At 45.0% G+C, this 10,534-nt stretch overlaps 1 non-coding gene across 1 annotated transcript; it reads left to right on the top strand.

Annotated features, from left to right (window-relative positions):
• The first annotated feature begins 9,496 nt into the window (after positions 1–9,496).
• On the top strand, positions 9,497–9,570 carry TRNAV-CAC. Its single transcript has one exon. It is a non-coding gene; the product is annotated as a tRNA-Val (tRNA).
• Positions 9,571–10,534: the final 964 nt, after the last annotated feature.

Genomic DNA, 10,534 nt, shown 5'->3' with positions numbered 1-10,534 from the left:
AAAACATGCGATGATCACCAGATTCTTGCTTATATAAATATATATACCTCGCCGGTGTTTGTTGTTTCAGGATCAACATGTTCTTCGTCGTAGTTCATGACTTCATCTTCTCGGTCGTCGCGATCGAATATCATATCACCCTCTCCGGTGTTGTTTAGAAATTCGGAGCCGTCAAAATCTTCTTCATTCTGATCATCATCTCGCCCACATATGATATCGAACATGGTTTGTTCTCTCTCTCTGTCGGTATTGTCCGCCATAGCTTTTATTTAACTATGCCAAAAGAAATATAAAACAATTTAGTATAATCTCGAATAATAGATATAATCTGGAATACATCGTCTCGAATAATAGATATAATCTCGAATACATCGTCTCGAATAATAGATTTAATCTCGAATACGTTGTCTCGAATAATAGATATAATCTCGAATACATCGTCTCAAATAATATATATAATCTCGAATAAATCATCTCGAATATTATATATCGAATACATCACTAGCTAGCTAGCTAATAAAGATCGAATACTAGAGAGTAATCTAGGTGGTGGACAACCAATGTGAAGGAACCATCACTGGATCATAGCTCGGGTGATCACCCCAAAGAACCTGCCAGGTATTGGAGAACCTGACGTCCATAACAGCCATGTAGCGATGGACGTGCTCGTCCTCCTCCCTAACACGGCGACGTACCACCTCCGGCGGGGCCGGCTCCCTCCGCACCGAAAGTGGCCCACGCGAATGCCACCAAAGGAGATGAGGGTCGACGACGGGACCCGGGGCCGAGTTCCTCACCAAGCGTCGTGCCCCTGAAGGTAGCACCTCCCAGTGCCAGCCCGGCGGAGCCCAGTCCCGGACATGGGTCCTCTGAAGCAGGACGTCGTCGCGAACGGGTCGACGGCGAGGATGCGGGCCGGGCATCGTCGACAACAAATACACTAATTATGCTATCATTGCATATATCAAAATTCTATATGCTATTTCATACTAATTAAGCATCTAACACTAAAAACAGAAAAAACAACTTCTATACATCCATTAAAAACAGAAAAGAAACATTATATAAAAAAATTCCATACTAATTAAACACTAATTATATCCATCTAACATGCATTCATACATATATACTAGTGAAAAAATAATAATCTGAAAAATCTAAACTAATTAAACATACAAAATACGTATATACTAATTAACTTAAGGAAATGTGCGTGTGTGTGTGTGTTCATCATGCTTGTGTGTGTGTATGGGCTCGGGGAGGGGCGGCGCCCATGGTGGCCACCGGGGGCGAGGGAGAGGGGTTAGAGGGGGAGAGCTCACAGCGGGGCGACGGCGACGGCCCGGGGCGGCGACGGCCCGGGGTGTGACGGGGCGGTGACGCGGGGACGGCCCCGGGGCGGCGACGGAGACGAGGGCGGCGACGGAGACGAGGGCGGCGACGGCGACGGGGGCGGCGACGGGGACAGGGGCGGCGACGGGGATGAGGGCGGCGACGAGGATGGGGGCGACGACGGCAATGGCGCGCGACGGGGGCGGCGTAGGACGGGGGCGGCGACGACATCGCTCGATCGGGAAACAGAGGAAGAAACAGAGGGAGAATGAAATTTTTCAAAGTGATGTATATATAGAAGGCACCTTTAGTACCGGTTGGAGCCACCAACCGGTACTAAAGGTCTGTTTTGGCCAGGCCAAGCAGCGGGAAGCACCCCCCTTTAGTACCGGTTGGTACCGGTTGGAGGCTCCAACCGGTACTAAAGGCCCCCCTTTAGTACCGGTTGGTGCCACGAACCGGTACTAAAGGGGGGTGCGCTGCCAGGCGAGGGGCGCAAAGTTTAGTCCCACCTCGCCTAGCGAAGGGCAGCCGCACTGGTTTATAAACCCAGCCGCGGCTGCTCCTTCGAGCTCCTCTCAAATGCAGGCCTTCTGGGCCTACCAGTGTTGTGCTGCCCCGTGGGCCTACTGGGCCTTTGCGGGCCTGCATCCTGGCCCAACAACGGGTTGGGTTTCTAGTCGTATGCAGGCCGCTCTAGCCTAGTAGGTGGGCTTTTTTTTGCTTTATTTATTTTTGAGTTGTTTTTTTTGTATTTAGAGTTTCTTTGTGAATATTTTTGCTTTAGGTACAAAAAATTACAAACTTTCTGTTAGTGCCCGTAGTTTTCAAATTTGAATAGTTTAAATTTTGAATTATTTGAAATTAGTGTGAATCACTAGTTTGTGAATAACTTAACTTTAAAAATCAGTAAAGGCATGAAAGAATTTGTTTGCACATAAAATTTCTTTGCGTTTCAAATGCCAAAACACATAATTAACTATCCTAACTATTACAGAGATTCCCTTCTGGGTGTGAAACACAGAAGAAAGTGATGATAGCTAGTGAAGCCGATCACATCCCAGATCTTTGGGTGTGAAAATTTTTCTTCGCGTGTGTCCCTTTGCACCATAACCATGGAAAATCTGCATCATTTAACGGGATGCTCGGGTCAATATTCATTGTGAATGGAGCAATTTCATCAAACTTTTCATAATCTTCTGACTTGTCTGTCTTGTCATCCACTCCCACGATGTTTCTCTTCCCAGAAAGAACTATGTGCCGCTTTGGCTCATCGTACGATGCATTCGCTTCCTTATCTTTTCTTTTTCTTGGATTGGTAGACATGTCCTTCACATAGAAAACCTGTGCCACATCATTGGCTAGGATGAATGGTTCGTCTGCATACGCAAGATTGTTGAGATCCATTGTTGTCATTCCGTACTGCGGGTCTTTCGTTACCCCGCCTCGTGTCATATTGACCCATTTGCACCGAAACAAAGGGACCTTCAAACCACGTCGATAGTCAAGTTCCCATATGTCCTGTATATAACCATAATATGTTTCCTTTCCCGTCTTGGTTTCTGCATCAAAGCGGACACCACTGTTTGGTTGGTGCTCTTCTTATCTTGGGCGATCGTGTAAAATGTATTACCATTTATCTCGTACCCTTTGAAAGTCATTATATTCAAAGATGGTAACTGGGACAACAAGTACATGTCATCTTCAATAGAAGTGTCATGCATGGTACGTGCTTGCAACCAGCTGGCGAAACTCCTGGTTTGTTCATGTGTAATCCAGTCATCAGACCGCTCCGGGTGTTTAGAGCGTAGAAAATTCTTGTGTTCATCCATATACGGAGCCACCAAGGCGGAATTCTGTAGAACTGTGTAGTGTGCTTCAGTGAGAGAATGTCCGTCCATACATATTATTTGTTCCCCTCCTAGCGTGCCTTTTCCATCAAGTCTGCCCTTATGCCGCGATTCAGGAACACCAATCGGCTTAAGGTCAGGAATAAAGTCAATACAAAACTCAATGACCTCCTCATTTTGACGGCCCTTGGAGATGCTTCCTTCTGGCCTAGCATGGTTATGAACATATTTCTTTAAGACTCCCATGAACCTCTCAAAGAGGAACATATTGTGTAGAAATACAGGACCCAAAACGTTAATCTCTTCGCATAGGTGAACTAGGACGTGCGTCATGATGTTGAAGAAGGATGGTGGGAACACCAACTCGAAACTGACAAGACATTGCACCAAATCATTCTGTAACCTTGGTATGATTTCTGGATCGATTACCTTCTGAGAGATTGCATTGAGAAATGCACATAGCTTCACAATGGCTAATCGAACGTTTTCCGGTAGAAGCCCCCTCAATGCAACCGGAAGCAGTTGCGTCATAATCACGTGGCAGTCATGAGACTTTAGGTTCTGGAACTTTTTCTCTGCCATGTTTATTATTCCCTTTATATTCGATGAGAAGCCAGACGGTACCTTAATACTGAGCAGGCATTCAAAGAAGATTTCCTTCTCTTCTTTGGTAAGAGCGTAGCTTGCATGACCCTGATGTATGCCGTCTTTTCCGTGCATAAGTTGCTGGTCCTCCCGTGCCTCAGGTGTATCTTTTGTCTTCCCATACACGCCCAAGAAGCCAAGCAGGGTCACACAAAGATTCTTCGTCACGTGCATCACGTCGATTGTGGAGCGGACCTCGAGGTCTTTCCAATAGGGCAGGTCCCAAAATATAGATTTCTTCTTCAACATGGGTGCGCATCCGTCAGCGTCATTCGGAACAGGTTGTCCACCAGGACCCTTTCCAAAGACCACCTTCAAATCCTTGACCATATCATGTACATCAGCACTAGTACGGTGGCGAGGCTTCATCCGGTGATCCGCCTCACCTTTGAAATGCTTGCCTTTCTTTCTTACGGGATGCCTGCTCGGAAGAAATCGACGATGTCCCAGGTACACATTCTTATTAGCTAAATATATACTGTCGGTATCGTCCAAACAGTGCGTGCATGCGCGGTATCCCTTGTTTGTCTGTCCTGAAAGGTTACTGAGAGCAGGCCAATCATTGATGGTCACGAACAGCAACGCCTTTAGGTCAAATTCTTCCCCCATGTGCTCATCCCACGCACGTACACCTGTTCCATTCCACAGTTGTAAGAGTTCTTCAACTAATGGCCTTAGGTACACATCAATGTCGTTGCCGGGTTGCTTAGGGCCTTGGATGAGCACTGGCATCATAATGAAGTTCCGCTTCATGCACAACCAAGGAGGAAGGTTATACAAACATAGAGTCACAGGCCAGGTGCTATGGTTGCTGCTCTGCTCCCCAAAAGGATTAATGCCATCTGCGCTTAGACCAAACCATACGCTCCTTGCGTCATCTGCAAACTCCTTCCCGTACTTTCTTTCGATTTTTCTCCACTGCGACCCGTCAGCGGGTACTCTCAACTTTCCGTCTTTCTTACGGTCTTCTCTGTGCCATCGCATCGCCTTGGCATGCTTTTTGTTTTGGAACAAACGTTTCAACCGTGGTATTATAGGAGCATACCACATCACCTTGGCAGGAATCTTCTTCCTGGAGCACCAGCCCTCGACATCACCAGGGTCATCGCGGCTGATCTTATAGCGCAATGCACCACATACCGGGCAAGCGTTCAAATCCTCGTACTCACCGCGGTACAGGATGCAATCATTAGGGCATGCATGTATCTTCTGCACCTCTAACCCTAGAGGGGAGACAGCCTTCTTTGCTTCGTACGTACTCTCGGGCAATTCGTTGTCCTTTGGAAGCATAACCTTTATCATTACCAGCAACTTTCCAAATCCCTTGTCAGATACACCATTCTCTGCCTTCCATTGCAGCAATTCCAGTGTGGTGCCCAGCTTTTTCTTGTCACCTACGCAATTCGGGTACAACAATTTTTTGTGATCCTCTAACATGCGGTGCAACTTCTTCTTCTCCAAATCACTTGCGCAGTTTCTCTTTGCATCGGCAATGGCCCGACCTAGATCATCAACGGGCTCATCTGATGCCTCTTCTTCAGCTTCTTCCCGCATTGCCGGCTCAGCTTCTTCCCGCATTACCGGCTCAGCTTCTTCCCCCATTGTTGTATCATCGTATTCAGGGAACCCATGGCCAGGATAGCTGTCGTCGTCCTCTTCTTCTTCATTGTCTTCCATCATAACCCCTCTTTCTCCGTGCTTGGTCCAAACATTATAATGGGGAATGAAACCGGACTTAAACAGGTGGACGTGAATGGTTCTTGACGTAGAGTAATTGTGACCATTCTTACAGCGAGCACATGGACAAGGCATAAAACCACCCGCCTGCTTGTTTGCCTCAGCCGCAAGCAGAAAAGTATGCACGCCCTCAACGAATTGGGGAGAGCATCGGTCATCATACATCCATTGCCGACTCATCTTCATTACACAACACCGAATAGACCAAATTAATACAAGTTCATACATAAAGTTCATACAACACTTAAATGCAACAAACAAATAACTCTCTAGCTAAAGCATTTAAATGCAACAACAAATACGATCAAGATCGCAACTAAGGTAACAATGAATCCAACAGCATAATGATACCAAGCCTCACTATCGATGTCATATTTTCTAATCTTTCTAATCTTCAAGCGCATTTTCTCCATCTTGATCTTGTGATCATCGACGACATCGGCAACATGCAACTCCAATTCCATCTTCTCCCCTCAATCTTTTCAATTTTTCTTTCAAGTACTCGTTTTCTCTTTCAACTAAATTTAACCTCTCGGCAATAGGGTCGGTTGGAATTTCCGGTTCACATACCTCCTAGAAAAAATTTCTATGTCAACTTGATGGGCATAATTTGTCATAAACACGAAATGCAACTAGTTTTAAAAGAGAATATACATACCACATCCGAATCATAACAAGGACTAGGGCCGACGGGGACGAATATCAAAACCATGGCACTATATGTATAACAAACAACGTACGGGTAAGATAATTATACGAGTAACTATATATCCAAATCACACAAACATCAATTTTTATATAAAATTTCATGAACAAGAGGCTCACCACAAGGTGGTGCCGGCGACGGGACGGTGCGGGCGATCGACGGTGGCTACGATGGAGATTTAGAAGGCACTAAGTAAACCACACCTACATATGCAAACTAAGTGTTATTTTTGACCTCAAATTGCATATAAATCAAATACTAGCACACACACACACACACACACACACACACACACACACACACACACACACACATATATATATATATATCCTCCCAAATTACTAAACTCACAAATTAATCACTATATAAAGCATTGCAAGAGCTAATCTAGCAATGAGAAATGAAAGGACAAAGTTGCTAACCTTTGTGATCATTTGAATGAATGGGGGCCTTCAAATCTTGACAAATTTTGGGCAAAATGTGTGATGAGCTCGAGAGGAAGAGGGGAAGAACAGAGAGGAGAGGGGAAAGGGGAAGAACAGAGCGAGCTCGGGTGGACGAAGGGTTTATGTAGGACGACCTTTAGTACCGGTTTGTACCAAGAACCGGTACTAAAGGGGCTGGAGGGGCCCCATTCTGACAACATCCTGCCACCACTCTCATTAGTACCGGTTCGTGGCACGAACCGGTGCTAAAGGTTCGTCACGAACCGGTACTAACGAAAGCGGCCCGGCTAGCCGTTGGAACCGACACTAATGTATACATTAGTGCCGGCTCAAATACAAATCGGCACTAATGTGCTTCACGTTTGACCCTTTTTCTACTAGTGTTCCATCCCTCAAATTAAGTTTGTGCCTAATAAGTTGAGGCAACAAAAAAAAAGATATGAATGCCGCAATATGACTCTGAATTGGTGCTTTGCCTCGGCAACCTCCATAATATTATGGAACATGCTCCACACGCTTTATAGAGGCTATCAATCGAGAACGGACGTTTGGCTCCCGGGAGCCATGGAGGCCTTTTTTTGAAAACAAATCAAAATTCAAACTTTTCGGTTTCAAAAAAATCTGAAAAAAATTGTGCAAGTAAACAAGTATGTTATGCCTATGTGTGTAAAATTTCAGAATGAAAAACGTTGAAATGTGACCTATACAAAAAAGACAAATTCCTGGTCCGGGAGGATGAATAGTGTCATGTGTTAAAAAGCCTCAGATTTGTCTTTTTTGCACAGTCCTCATTTCAACTTATTTTGCCCTGAAAATTTACACACGTGTGTGTTAGGCCTTCATATATATGTGTGTTTTTTTTCAGATTTTTTTGAAATGTAGAAAATATGAAATTCAACAAAATTCAAAATTTTCAAAACCGAGCTCCATGGAGCTCGGCCTCCAAAGACAATATCCGCTATCAATATGACCACATACTCTCCTCTCTCCTCCCATTTTCCTTCCCCCTAATATCACCGAGGAAAGCCCGACAGCCCGCCTTATTTCCAACCATTTAATGATAAGTCAGCCCGTAATTATAAGAGAGAATTTCTTATTTGGCCCTTTCTTAAATTTTACTTCCCTTTTTGGCCCAAAATTTTCTGTTCTTCCCTTTTTGACACTCAAACTTCATTTTATTCTCTATGTGACACTTCCGTCAGTTTTGGCCACTAACGGTGTTAAGTCTGAACTAAAAAGACTGTTTTACCCCTAGTGTAGTTTGTGATCAGATTATTTACATACAAACACATGAATGATGTGATATGTTTTGTGGTGTTGAATAAACTAGATGATTCCTTGCGCGTTACTGCGGAAATTTTTATCATGGTAGAAATTAAATTCAACAAAATTATATGATTCAAATTTCAACAAATTTATGTGGTTCAAATATTCAATAGTAGTAATAGACCTAAAAATAGTAAAAACGAGGTTTCTTTGCGAGGAAAGAAAGAAAGTTTAGTATAAGCAATAATTTCACATATTATTCTTATGTATAGCAATTAGGTTTGTAGCTAATCTTGTCTGATATGCATGCATCTCTTAGCTAGATAGCGTCCATTGGATACGTACCTAGGTTAATTAGAGGAAAAAACTAATCATGCTTGCCTGATGCGTACGTGCGCATACCAGCGATGACATGCACACACGCGCTGTGCTCTCGCTGGTGAGGCTGCCGGAAGACGTCGAGCTGGAGATCCTGGCGCGCGCGCCCGGCTTTGCCGACCTCTTGCGGTGCGGCGCCGCTGGCCGAAGGGCGGCTGCCACTGCTACTCCCTCTTCGGAAGCGGCGCCACGGTGCGGAAGGTTCGCGGGTTCCGAGCATCGTCGACGCGCCGGGATGACCGTCTGCAGCTTGCTCTCCGGCAGTATGTGCTAGCTAGAACGATTGGAATGCGTCCTGTTAGAAGTGCTCGTACATACTAGTACTACTAGCTAGTAAACGTTCAAGCAAAGGATCGATTAGGGATTCAGGAAGCCAGCTCTGTATTACGGTGCGTGCATCGTCCAGAGCTTGGTTCATCGTTATTATCGTCGTCAGTTCATGGTCGCACCTCGTCATCAGAAAGTGTATTGCGTGAGCGCGCCGACGTGCATGTGGGAGATATAGTGAGTGTGGTTGACTTCGTCGAACATCATCTAGGAGCAGCATCGACGCGCACAAGCACATGGCAAGCTCCAGCGACACAGGAGCGGTGCTACTGCTAGCGACATTACAGGTAGCACTCTCGATGCCCCCCCCCCCCCGCCCCAATCCTCTCTTTTATCTTGGTTGAGGCCCCTTCTCTTCTCTTTGTGATGACATACCATCACCAGGGGTAAAATTATAATTGCACGTGCCAGTTAACACAGTTGGATGGAAAAATGGATGGAAATATCAAATAGGGCATAAAATGAAGTTTGAGTGTCAAAAAGGGAAGAGAAATATTTTTTGAGCCAAAAAAAGAAACAAATTTTAAGAAAGGGCCAAATAAGAAATTCTCCCTAATTATAACCCATACCGCTCGTCTCGCTGGGAAGCGACGCAGGATGACCTCTACGGGATATACACAAATTTTTTTTGAGGGGTAGTAGTAGGCCTTTTTCTCTGTCAAGTGTCAACATCTTTGATCGGCTTCGAGAGGCCCAACCAGAGGCCCAAAAGCACTGCCGCTAGAGGCCCATACGTAATCCAGTTGGATGCGCTCGTGCACCCGCCGATGAATATTCAAATAGCCTGTCGTTCGAGAAGCAAACAAATTGTCTGGGTGGTGTAGTTGGTTATCACGTTAGTCTCACACACTAAAGGTCCCCAGTTCGAACCTGGGCTCAGACATCAATTCTTTTTCTGTATCCCTTTGCAATTTTTTTTGAGGGGATTCTCCTTTGCAACAAAATAATACTCCACTCTATAATCTACTCCTATATACGATCAATGGGTGGATTACCATTTTTGTATCATTTGTGTGCGTGTGTGTGCGCTTATGTCAACCTACTTCCTTCCTTGTAATTAAGCATCAACTGTGGCTAGTCATTAGTAAACCTGAATTGCTGCTGATCCAAACGCCGACTGCAAGGGCGACCCATCACCCATGCATGTCTTCTTTTTTTTGCCATGGAAAAGGTTGTATTACTCAATCAAAATATCAGTACAATCAGCTTGCACGAAATCTAGGGTCTCAGGTGGACCAGAAGCAAGCCATGTCATAGTTCTTCTCTCTAGTCTAGCAAAAGTAGCAACATTATCACTAGCCTTATTTTGAGAACGGCAAACATGAGTAACACAAGTTTCCCTTAAGCCTTTCAAAAACTTTATCTCCTTCACCAAGGAAGAGTAGACCGATCTATCCATCTCTTCATTTTGAATCATAGCCACAGCAGTTGAGGAGTCCATCTCAATTATAATAGGAGCTTCACTTCTCTAAATGGGCATAAAAAGACCTTCCATACAACCACAGAGCTCAGCTTCTAGAGCATCACGACAAGAAAATAATTGTCTACAGGCTGAGAAGATGATTGCACCCATGCATGTCTTCTCCTTCAAGTTCAATCCTTCCCGTGCTGTTCGTCTTCCCCATCGCAAGCGCGACGAGGACGAGTCACCCTATCTTCTGCCTGTACGGCATATCTTATCCTTCAGATGATTTGTTTTGACATTCCTTTGTTTTCGCAATTTCTCAAGATGAATTCTTCCTTGCCCGTTGCCACCCGTGACCCGTGAGTGCCAGTCGTCCAGGGTGATGCTCAGCACAGCTTCACAGTCCACGGCTGGCTGTCCATGAGCTCTTGCTCCTCTTAGT

Source organism: Triticum dicoccoides, chromosome 6A (assembly GCF_002162155.2).
Source record: "Triticum dicoccoides isolate Atlit2015 ecotype Zavitan chromosome 6A, WEW_v2.0, whole genome shotgun sequence".
Taxonomy (NCBI): Eukaryota; Viridiplantae; Streptophyta; class Magnoliopsida; order Poales; family Poaceae; genus Triticum; species Triticum dicoccoides.
The sequence above is the reverse complement of the archived record's forward strand: the minus strand, read 5'-3'. Positions and strand labels throughout refer to the sequence as shown.